Source organism: Musa acuminata, chromosome BXJ1-8 (assembly GCF_036884655.1).
Source record: "Musa acuminata AAA Group cultivar baxijiao chromosome BXJ1-8, Cavendish_Baxijiao_AAA, whole genome shotgun sequence".
Taxonomy (NCBI): Eukaryota; Viridiplantae; Streptophyta; class Magnoliopsida; order Zingiberales; family Musaceae; genus Musa; species Musa acuminata.
In genome coordinates, this window is record NC_088334.1 from 23,358,222 (window position 1) to 23,370,102 (window position 11,881).

The following is an 11,881-nucleotide window of genomic DNA, read 5'->3' on the forward strand; positions in this document are numbered from 1 at the left end:
CAATTATGCTGACCGGTCATAATCCAATACATGGTTCCTATCTCTAATTGACTTACTTCATCAAGATGAAATTGTTTGGGGAATATGATGCTTGTGATAATGTGATGAAGAATTTTAGAGTTGAAAGGCATTGAGTGTTCACAGCTCTTGGGTAGGAAGTCAAGGTTTGGATTTGCAAAAATTGTTTTCACGGCTTCGGAATAGGTTGCTCCTATTTTTTTGACGTCCCATTTACCTTTAAAATAGCATCCCCTATCTTTTTCAGTTATGCCAATTAGCTCACAAATGGTGCTGTCAAAAATTCTAATGGGTGTTCCTAGAATGTAAGTGCTTAGGCTATCATTGTCTTCATATAGGTTGGCATAGAACAATCTCACTAACCGTGGATAGATTGGTTCATCTATTTGTAGTAGAGGTAGAGCTTCTAGTTGAGCAAACCACTTAATGGGATCTAAGTCCTCTAGTTCATCCAAATCAACATATTTTCCCTTATGGACACATCGTGTTTCAAATTTTGGAAAGCTAAGGGCTACCTCTTTTGATCTAAAAAGGTCATGGTTATATGAATCTCCTTCAATCCTTATTCTTTTTGATCTCTTTGGAGCCATTTTCTAGACAAGATGATGATCAAATTGTGAAAAACAAGCAAGAGAAAGAGAAAAGAAAGGAGGGATTTCAAGTGTTACCTTGTGGAGATTATGTTGAGAGATGGAAAGCTTGGACCACCAAGAATCCTTCTCCAATGTTTCTATGAGTTAGAATGAGGGTTAGAGGGAATGGGAGAGGGTTTTGGAGAGGTCTTTCTTCGGGTTGGGGGCGGTGTCACCGCCGGCCCTAACCCCTCAGGTTAAAAGGGTGACTCGGTCGGTGTCACCGCCAAACTGGTCGGTGTCACCGCCTGGCGCCCGAGCGCCAGTCGGTGCAACCGCCGGATCTGGCGGTGCCACCGCTGGCATCACGCGGAGGAAAGAAAAAAATTTTCTTCCTTCCTTTTGTTTAGCTTCTTCCCTCAAGATCATAATTTATACTTTAATGGATCATTTTGAATTGAAGAAGAAGGAAGAATTCAAATTCATAAACGAAGGGAAAAGAACGAGTCCTTTTTGTGAAGTTCATTTTAGGAACAATTTAGCATGCCTAATTCCCTTCGGATGAATTCAAATTGGTCTTCATTCAAAGCTTTTGTAAATATATCTGCTAATTGATGCTTTGTGTCAATGAATTCTAGAACAACATCATTGTTAAGAACATGATTGCGTATGAAATGATGTCTAACGTCGATGTGCTTAGTTCTAGAGTGCTGAATTGGATTTTTAGTAAGGCATATGGCACTAGTATTATCGCATTTTATGGGAATATTTTCAAGGTGAATTCCATAGTCTTCTAATGTATTTTTCATCCAAATTACTTGTGCACAACATGCACTTGCAGCAATGTATTCGGCTTCCGCCGTAGATAGTGCAACTGAATTTTGTTTCTTGGAAGTCTAAGAAACAAGTGCATGTCCTAAAAATTGGCATGTTCTGGATGTACTTTTTCTATCTATCCTGCATCCGCCAAAATCGGCATCTGCATAAGCTATTAGATCAAATTTTTCAGATTTTGGATCCCACAATCCTAAATTTGAAGTTCCTTTAAGATACCTAAATATTCTTTTAACACTCTTAAGATGAGATAATTTAGGATTAGATTGAAACCTAGCGCAAAGTCCTACACTAAACATAATATCCGGTCTAGTCGCAGTGAGGTAGAGTAGACTACCTATCATTCCCCTATATGTTTTTTGATCGAAACTTTCACCAGTTTCATCCATATCTAACTTAGTCACAGTACTCATAGGGGTGTTTATTGCTTTTGAATTATCCATGTTAAATCGTTTTAACAATTCTAATGTATATTTGGATTGGTTAAGAAATATACCATCACTAAGTTGTTTGATTTGTAATCCCAAAAAGAAAGTTAATTCACCCATTAAACTCATTTCAAATTCAAGACTCATACATTTGGCGAATGATTCACATAGTGATTCATCCGAAGAGCCAAACACAATATCGTCAACATAAATTTGCACAATAAGAAAATTATTTTCAAAATGTTTAATAAACAATGTAGTATCAACCTTGCCTTTGGTAAAATTATTTAAAATAAGAAAGGAATTAAGCCTTTCATACCAAGCTCTAGGAGCTTGTTTTAAGCCAAAGAGAGCTTTAGTCAATTTGAATACATGATTAGGAAGAAGAGAATTTTCAAATCCGGGAGGTTGTTCGACAAATACTTCTTCGGAAATAAAACCATTCAAGAAAGAACTTTTAACATCCATTTGAAATAGTTTAAAATTATTACTACTAGCATAGGCAAGGAGCATCCTTATGGCTTCTAATCGAGCCACGGGAGCGAAGGTTTCTTCGTAATCGATACCTTCTTCTTGGTTGAAACCTTTGGCCACTAATCTAGCCTTGTTTCTAACCACGATACCATTTTCGTCTTGCTTGTTTCTAAAGACCCACTTAGTACCTATGACTAAGTGGTCACTTGGTCTAGGAACAAGCTTCCATACCTCATTCCTCTCAAATTGGTTCAATTCTTTTTGCATTGCAATGATCCAAAAATCATCTTTTAAGGCTTCGTCAATGCATTTAAGTTCAATTTGAGAAAGGAAAGCGGCGTTAGCACAGAAATTTTTGAAAGAAGAACGAGTTTGAACCCCTTTTGATGTATCTCCTATAATTTGCTCTTTTGGATGAGCATCTACATACTTCCATTCTTTTGGTAAAGAAATTTCGGAAGAAGATGCATTCAAATGGCTATTTTGAGGAGAGGGTTCATTTAAATTCAAATTATCAAAACCAAGATCATCATCAAAATCATTTTTCTTTAAATCGGAAATTTCATAAAAAACTACATGAATAGACTCTTCAATTACTAAAGTTCTTTTATTAAAAACCCGAAAAGCTTTAGAAACGGAAGAGTAACCAAGAAAGATGCCTTCATCGGATTTAGCATCAAATTTTCCTAAAGCATCCCTTTCATTTAAAATAAAGTATTTACAACCAAAAACTTTAAAATAGGAGATGTTTGGTTTTTTGTTATTCCATAATTCATAGGGAGTTTTGGATAAGGATGGTCTTATTAGGACTCTATTCATGATGTAGCAAGCCGTATTTACGGCTTCGGCCCAAAAGTACTTAGGTAAACTATGTTCATTCAACATAGTTCTTGCCATTTCTTGTAGGTTTCTATTTTTCCTTTCAACTACTCCATTTTGTTGAGGATTTCTTGGAGTTGAGAAGTTGTGATTGTACCCATTACTTTCGCAAAAATTTTGAAAGTCACGGTTTTGGAATTCACCACCGTGATCACTCCGAATTGATGAAATCATGAAGCCTTTTTCGTTTTGAGTGAGTTTACAAAATTTAGAGAAACACTTGAAGCAATCACTTTTGTGAGCTAAGAAATAGGTCCAAGTATATCTAGAGTAGTCATCCACAATCACAAAAGCATATTTGCTTCCACCTAGACTTGTTGTATCAATTGGTCCAAATAAGTCCAAATGGATCAATTATAATGGCCTAGTAGTGCTAATTTGATTTTTTGGTTTGAAGCTTGTTTTTATTTGTTTGCCTAGTTGACATGCATCGCATACTTTGTCCTTAATAAACTTTATATTTGGAATTCCTCGTACTAATTCTTGAGATGAGATCTTAGATATTGTTTTCATGCTTGCATGGCCTAATCTCCTATGCCAAAGCCAAGCATCATTATTTACGGCGGAGAAGCACATTTCATTACTTAGTTCATCAAGATTGATGGTATAGACATTATTTTGTTTTAAAGCAATCATAGTCATGTTATGATTTGGTTTTTCAATAATGCACATATTTGATTCAAATCTAACGATGTAACCTTTATCGCATAGTTGACTAATACTCAAGAGATTATGTTTCAATCCATCAATTAGTAAGACATCATCAATGGAAAAATTAAATTTGTTACCAATAGTTCCCTTGCCAATGATTTTGCCCTTGTTGTTGTCTCCGAAGGTAATGTACCCTTCTTCTTTGCTAGTGAGCATAGAGAAATGAGATGGATCTCCAATCATATGTCTTGAGCATCCACTATCGAGATACCATCTCTTGCTCTTGTGGGTTTGTCTACAAAAGAGGATGATTTTTAGGTACCCATTTGATTTTGGGTGCCTCAAAAATTGACCCACTAACTTTGTTATTTATGATTGAATTCTTTATAGTTCCTTTAGGAACCCATATTAATTTTTGTGAACTAATTTTCCTAAATGAGCATTTGTAGGCAATATGTCCGGATTTACAACAAAAGTTGCATTTCATATAAGAGGAAACATGTAATGTAGGTCCTTTTATGAAAGTGGTAGGATTTTGATGTAATCCTTTTACAAATCCAATTCCATTTCTATTTGCGATGTGACCCTTGTGTGCAAGGATCATATCTAATCCTTTGCTACCAAACCTTGTTTAAGGTTTCCTTAAGAAGCAAATTTTCATTTTTTATTGCTTCTAAGTGCTCACACTTAGAGCATGGAGGAGTTTGAAGACTATCAAACTTATCTTGTAGCAAAGCATGCTCTTTCTTTAAGATACTTAACTTCTTGCTAACAGTTCTACATTCATCAAATAATTCATGAAAAGCGATAGATAGTTCTTCAAAAGATAAGTCTTCATTAAATAAATCACAGACCTCTTCTCCTAACGCCATTAGCGCGTAATGAGCAACTTGCTCAGTGTTGGACTCCTCTTCTTCGGATGCGCTTGAATTATCCCACGTTGCCTTGAATGCCTTCTTCTTTGATGTTCTCTTTTTGGCTTGAGGACAATCGTTCTTATAGTGTCCCGATTTTTTGCATTCATAGCAAATCACTTGGTCCTTCTTTTGTTCAAATTTATTTTTTGTATTATTTTTAAATCTGTTCTTTCTTAAATATTTTTTAAATTTTTGAGTCAAAAGTGCAATGTGATTGTCACTGTCCTCATCACTTGATGTTCCTTTCAAGTGGTCTTCTTGTGATTTGAGTGCCATATCCTTCCTGTTCTTTGGAAGGGGGTTCTCGAGCTCGTCATGAGCTTGACATGTCATTTTGTAGGTCATTAGAGACCCAATGAGTTCTTCAAAAGGGAATGCTTTAAGGTCTTTGGCCTCTTGAATGGCCGTAACTTTTGGATCCCAACTTTTAGGGAGGGATCTTAAGATTTTAGTTACTAGTTCAAAGTTAGTAAAATCTTTACCAAGAGCTTTGAGTCCATTGATGACATCCGTAAACCGGGTGTACATGTCTCCGATGGACTCACTTGGTTTCATTCGGAAAAGTTCGTAAGAGTGCACAAGGATGTTGATTTTGGACTCTTTCACTCGGCTAGTGCCTTCATGAGTGACCTCAAGAGTTCTCCAATTATCAAAAGCCGAATCACACACTGAAACACGATTAAATTCGTTTTTGTCTAGTGCACAAATCAAGGCATTCATAGCCTTTGCATTTAAAGCAAAAACCTTCTTCTCCGATTCATCCCATTCGCTCATCGGAAGAGAAGATTTTTGAAATCCATTCTCGACAATAGACCAAAGCTCAAAGTCCATAGAAATAAGGAAGATTCTCATGCGAGTCTTCCAATATGTATAATCCGACCCATTAAACAAAGGTGGTCGTGCAATAGAATGGCCCTCTTGCATGCCGGAGTAAGCCATCTCTCTTGGGTATTAAACCAAATATGAGAGATAACCTTGCTCTGATACCACTTGTTAGGATCGGAGCGGCACTAAGAGGGGGGGGGTGAATTAGTGCAGCGGATTAAAACTTCGATTTTAACAAAATCTTTCGTACGTTAAGAACGAAACTTGAGAAATTTAACTTGAAGGCGTATTCTTAAAGTTGCGCAGCAAGAGTAATAAGGAACTAAAGCAGTAAGAAGATTTGCAGTAATGTAAATGACAATAATAAAAAGCAAACCAGAGATTACGCCGATTTTTAGAGTGGTTCGGTCAAATGACCTACTCCACTTGCGAGGCCCCTCTTCGATGAGGCTCTCACCTTCCACTAGCAAGTCTCTTGAAATGGAAGGGTAAACACCCCTCTTACAACCTTTTACAAGCAGCTCAACCTCTTACAAATTTTCAATAAGAAAGAAGGAGGAGAACTCTCTAGCAAATTGAAAATAAGACTTGCTAAGACTTCTAAAACTTTTCTCTTAATCAAAATGCTTCTCAAAAGTTGTAACCTCAGTTGAGATTTGAGGGGTATTTATAGGCCTCAAGAGGATTCAAATTTTGGGCTCCAAAATTTGAATTCTCTTAGGGTTCCCGGTGCTGGAGGTTCCACCGCCCAGCCAGGCGGTGCCACCGCCCAGCGCTCGGGTGCTGGACGGTGCAACCGCCCAGCGCTCGGGTGCTGGACGGTGCAACCGCCCAGCCAAGGAGGTGTCACCGCCCAGCCAGGCGGTTCCACCGCCTGGCTTTCCGATTCATTGGTTTGGCTTAATTTTCGCCCAAACCAAATCTGACTTTGGGCCCAGTTGGCCCCTAACCAGGATATAGGATTATCTCTTAATCCTAATCCTAATTACAGGTGAACTACATAACACAAAAAAAACATCCTAAGCAAGTTTTTTAACCGCGAACGTCGAGTCTTGTTCCGGCGAGCTTTCCGACGAACTTCTTCCGACGGACTCCCTGTAAGCTCCCAATCTTTGTGATGACTTTAACGAGTAGCCGAGCCTTCTTGGTGATCTCCGCGAGCCTCCGACGATTTCTTCGACGAACTTCCGACACGTTCCCGATTTCTTCTCGGATGGTTCCGGCAACATCTCCGATGATTCTTCGGTCTCTTAAACGTCCATCGAGCTCGACTCCGGTATCCTTGCTTTATGTTTTCTGGTTATTGTAGTTAATCCTGCACACTTAACTCAATAATATGGATTAGATCAATTAACCCACCAATTGATTATATCATCAAAATCCAAGATTCAACAGAAACATGGCAATCAAGTGATGCAATATAATTCGAAAAATAATTTTAGCAAGTTTATCTATTCGGACATATCAACATTCCTAATTCTCTTCTTATGAAATCAAAGCACAAGGTTTTCAAAACTTTTTAGTTTCAAAGCACAACATTCTTAATTTGGACACATCACATACCAAACAGTAATGATACCATAAAAATCTGAGATAACTTTTACCACAAGGCGCAAGATATAAGTTTATCACGATAGATGTTTACATCAGAAGTAACATAAGAAGTTTACAATAACAACAGGTGTTCAACAAGTTCATTGATGAGGTGAAAAATTAAAGTGCCTAAACAAGGAGTCAAATTGATTATGAATTTGCTGCAGCTCAGATAGGATTTGATCTTGTCGTTGTTCCATCCGTTCTTGTCTCTGTTCGAATCGATCCATACGAATCCCAATTTCTTCGATGGATGTATGAGTTTGCTCAACTGGATATGTTTCCTCAAAGGGAAGGATCGGAGGAGATTGGGTACCCCTAAATACTGGTGTTTCCGGTTCTGGTTCAGGTTGAGGGTGATCAGTCCTTCTAGGGATTCTAACCCAGTTACCATTTCTATAGTAACATCTTAGTCGGTGAAGTAGATTTTTGTTTATTATGCTGAATCGATCTACTTTCATTACTTCTTCTTCTGGTGGTATTAGAATGTCGTAAGCTTTTATTATTCTAGTGATTATACCACCATATGGGAGTATCATATCTTTCTTAGATAATTCTAACATATTTTGTTGAATAAGATAACCAAGACAGATGTCATGTCCCTTCATGATTAAGTACATAGTTCCTAATTCTAATTGACTTATTTCATCATGATGGAAGAATTATACTAGTCATGATATGATGGAGTATCTTAGTGTTCAAAGGCAATAGATGTTCACAACTTTTAGGAACTAATGCTATGTTAGGATTGGCAAAGATTGTTCCTAAGGCTTCAACATAGGATGTTCCAATACTTTCATCATCCCATGATCCTCTAAAGTAAAGTCCTATGCTTTTTATGGGTATGCCTATCATATCACAAATGAATCTATCAGTGATTGAGATGTGTTGTCCTAAAAGATAGGTGGACATTCTTTCTTCATCATCTATTTGTATGTTATTGTAAAACAATCTAACTAGCCTAGGATAGATGAGTTCGTTAATCTGCAAGATCGGAAGTAGATCTAGGTTTGCAAACCATTGGATAGTCTCTAAGTCTCTTAGTTCATTTAGATCTACGTATTTTCCCTTATTGATACATCTAAGTTCAAAAGAGGGAAATTTTTCAGCATGGTATTTTGAATCGAAAAGAGTGAAATCAAACTCTTCTACTAATCTCCTCTTTCCCTTGTCCCTTGAGGATCTTCTAGATCCCATAACAATTGCTGTTTTGAGGGATGATGATGAGCAAGAGTAAATGAAAAACAAAACAGAATTTAAGGGCTTCTTAGAGAGTACCTTGGTGAAATCTTCAAGAGAAGGAAGGATTCTTGATGTTTTGCTCCGAAATGGGAGGTATTTGGAAAGTTTAGAGGAGTGAAATGAGGATGGAGGAGACTTGGAGGAGTAGAGGAGGGAATGAGAGTGAGTTGGGGTCGGTTTCACCGCCGGCCCTAGCGTGGGTTAAAAAGGCAGAGTTGCGGGCGGTTGCACCTCTGGCTGGAGCGGTGCAATCGCTGGCAACCCGTGGTAGCTGGAGGTGCCACCTCTGGCTGGAGAGGTGCCACTGCCTGCAGCCAGCAAGCACCTAATGTGATTTGATCAGGGAGCCTTTGCCATGCATATGTCATATGTATGTTGATAGTTTGTTTGGTATCCCTTTTAAGATCATGACATATTTAGTTTCTTCATGATACAAGAATTAATTCGTAGATGATATCGTTGATGGATTCGAAGATCAAGGGGATATGTGAATTTGGATAACATAAGGTTGTATCCAAATCGTATTTGTGATTTCATAACTTCCACTTGTTACTTAAGCGTTACGAGTTCCTTTTTGACTCTTGGTTTATGACTATCGAGAGTCAAGGAGCAGAATATTATTTCTTGCTCCGGCCTAAAATTTTAATGTTTTTATAGAAGGGATGATTTTTAGGAACCCATTTGCTTTTGGGTGACTCACAAATAGATCTATATTTTCTATCATGTTGCATAGAATTTGTCATGGTTCCTTTAGGAACCCAAATCAATTTGTTTAGACTTATTTTCTTGAATGGACAACAATGTGTCTTGTGTCCAAATTTGCAACAAAAGTTGCATTTGTTTTGATGTTGAACATGTAAGATGGAGCCTTTTATGAAGGTGGTTGGATTTTGGTGAGAACTTCTCACGAATCCAATTCCACTTCTTTTGGGAACGTGACCCTTATTTGTAAGGATCATGTTCAATGACTTGCTACCAACCTCGAATTTCTTCAAGGTATCCTTGAGTAGCAGGTTTTCTTTTTGGAAAGTTTCTAAATCATGACATTTGGTACATGAATTTAAACTATCATGACTTTCAACTTTTAACTTGTCAAACTCACAAGTAAGACTATCATGCACCTTTTTCAGCAATTTATATTTTCTACTGATACTCTTGCATTCGTCAAATAAGTCATTGAAAGCATTTAATAATTCATCAAAATATAAATCAGCATTTAATGAATTCGTTACCTCCTCTCCAATAGCCATTAAGGCGTAATGAGCAACTTGCTCGGTGTTGGACTCCTCTTCCTCAGATGCGCTCGAATCATCCCATGTTGCCTTGAGTGCTTTCTTCTTTGTTGTTCTCTTTTTGGCTTAGGGACAATCACTCTTGTAGTGTCCCGGCTTTTTGCACTCATAGCAAATAACTTGATCCTTCTTGGGTTCAAGTTTATTTTTAGTATCATTCTTAAACTTGTTTCTTTTAATGAATTTTTTAAATTTTCTAGTTAGAAGTGCCAAGTCGTCGTCACAGTCCTCATCACTTGAGTTTTCTCTCAAGTGATCTTCAGAAGTTCTGAGTGCCATATCCTTCCTGTTCTTTGGAAGGATGTCTTCTTGCTCTTTATGAGCTTTACAAGTCATTTCGTAGGTCATTAATGACCCGATTAATTCTTCAAGAGGGAAATTTCGCAGATCTTTTGCCTCTTGAATAGCCGTGACTTTAGGATCCCAACTCTTAGGAAGGGATCTTAGTATCTTATTAACAAGCTCAAAATCCGAAAAGCTCTTTCCGAGTCCTTTTAGACCGTTAACGACATCCGTGAAACGGGTAAACATGTCGCCAATGGTTTCACTCGGTTTCATCCGAAAAAGTTCGAAAGAATGTAACAGCAAATTGATTTTTGACTCCTTTACTCTACTTGTGCCCTCATGGGTCACTTCGAGTGTGTGCCAAATATCAAATGCAGTTTCACAAGTTGAAACACGGTTGAACTCATTTTTGTCAAGTGCACAAAATAAGGCATTCATAGCCTTTGCATTAAGAGCGAAAGCCTTCTTCTCCAATTCATTCCAATCGATCATTGGAAGAGAAGACTTTGAAAAACCATTTTCGACAAGGTTCCACAGTTCAAAATCCATAGAAATAAGAAAGATCCTCATTCGGGTCTTCCAGTAGGTGTAGTCCGTCCCACTGAACATGGGTGGACGAGTAATAGAATGCCCCTCTTGGTTTCCGGCATATGCCATTTCTCTTTGGGTTTTAATCCGTTAGAGAGTTAACCTTGCTCTGATACCAATTGTTAGGATCGAGAGCACTAAGAGGGGGGGGGGGTGAATTAGTGCAGCGGAAATCTTTTAGCGATTAAAAACAAAAACTGCGTTCGTTCGATAAAAATCAGTTTTGAAGCAAAATCCGATTCTAAGATAACTTATGATTAAGTGCAGTTTACGTCTAAACGTAGTTTACATCTAAACACAATTTACGTTTAAATGCAGTTTGCGTCTAAACGCAGTTTTACGTCTAAACGCAGATTTACGTTTAAACATAGATTTACGTCTAAACACAGATTTATGTCCAAACTCAGTTTACGTCTAAAACGTAGTTTTACGTCTAAACGCAGATTTACGTTAAACGCAGATTTATGTCTAAACGCAGATTTACGTCTAAACTCAGATTACGTCTAAAACGTCTAAACACAGTTTGGATAGTTTTATGTCTAAACGCAATTTTACGTCTAGACGCAGTTTCAAAGAGATCTGAACTTAGAAACTCGTTCGTAAAAGCGCAGAAGACAGTTTTGCAGAATCAAGGCGTAAACGTAAACTGCAATGTAAATATCGCACAAAAACACTGGTTTACGTCTGAAAACAGATTTGGAAAGATCAGCACTTAGAAACTTGTTCGTGAAGACGCAGAAGACAGTTTTGCATAATCAAAACGTAAACGTAAACTATAATGTACGAAAACACCGATTTACGTCTGAATGCAGATTATGAAAGAACAGCACTTAGAACTTGTTCGTAGAAGCGCAGAAAGCAGTAGTTATGAAGGAGGTTTGCAGTAATGATAAAGTGCTCAAAATAAATGCAAACCAGAGATTTAGAGTGGTTCAGTCAGTCTTGACCTACTCCACTTTTGGCTTCCTCCACCAACGAGGTCACCGACGTCAACTAGAGGCATTCCTTCAATAGGCGAAGGCCAACTGCCCTTTTACAGTTTCTCTCCTTTTGACAGGCTCAGGAGACAACCTTTACAGACCTTTCTCTCCTCACTTTACAATTCAAGAACTTGAAGAACAGAAGGAGGAGACTTAAAGGCTTTACAACACTTTTGAGCTCTTAGAATCACAGAAAAGATCAAGATTTCGGTGTAGGTATGTATCTTTTCAGTGCTGAATGGGTGGGGTATGTATAGGGCCCCAACCTAATTCAAATTTCGAGCTCAAAACGATCAAATCCCG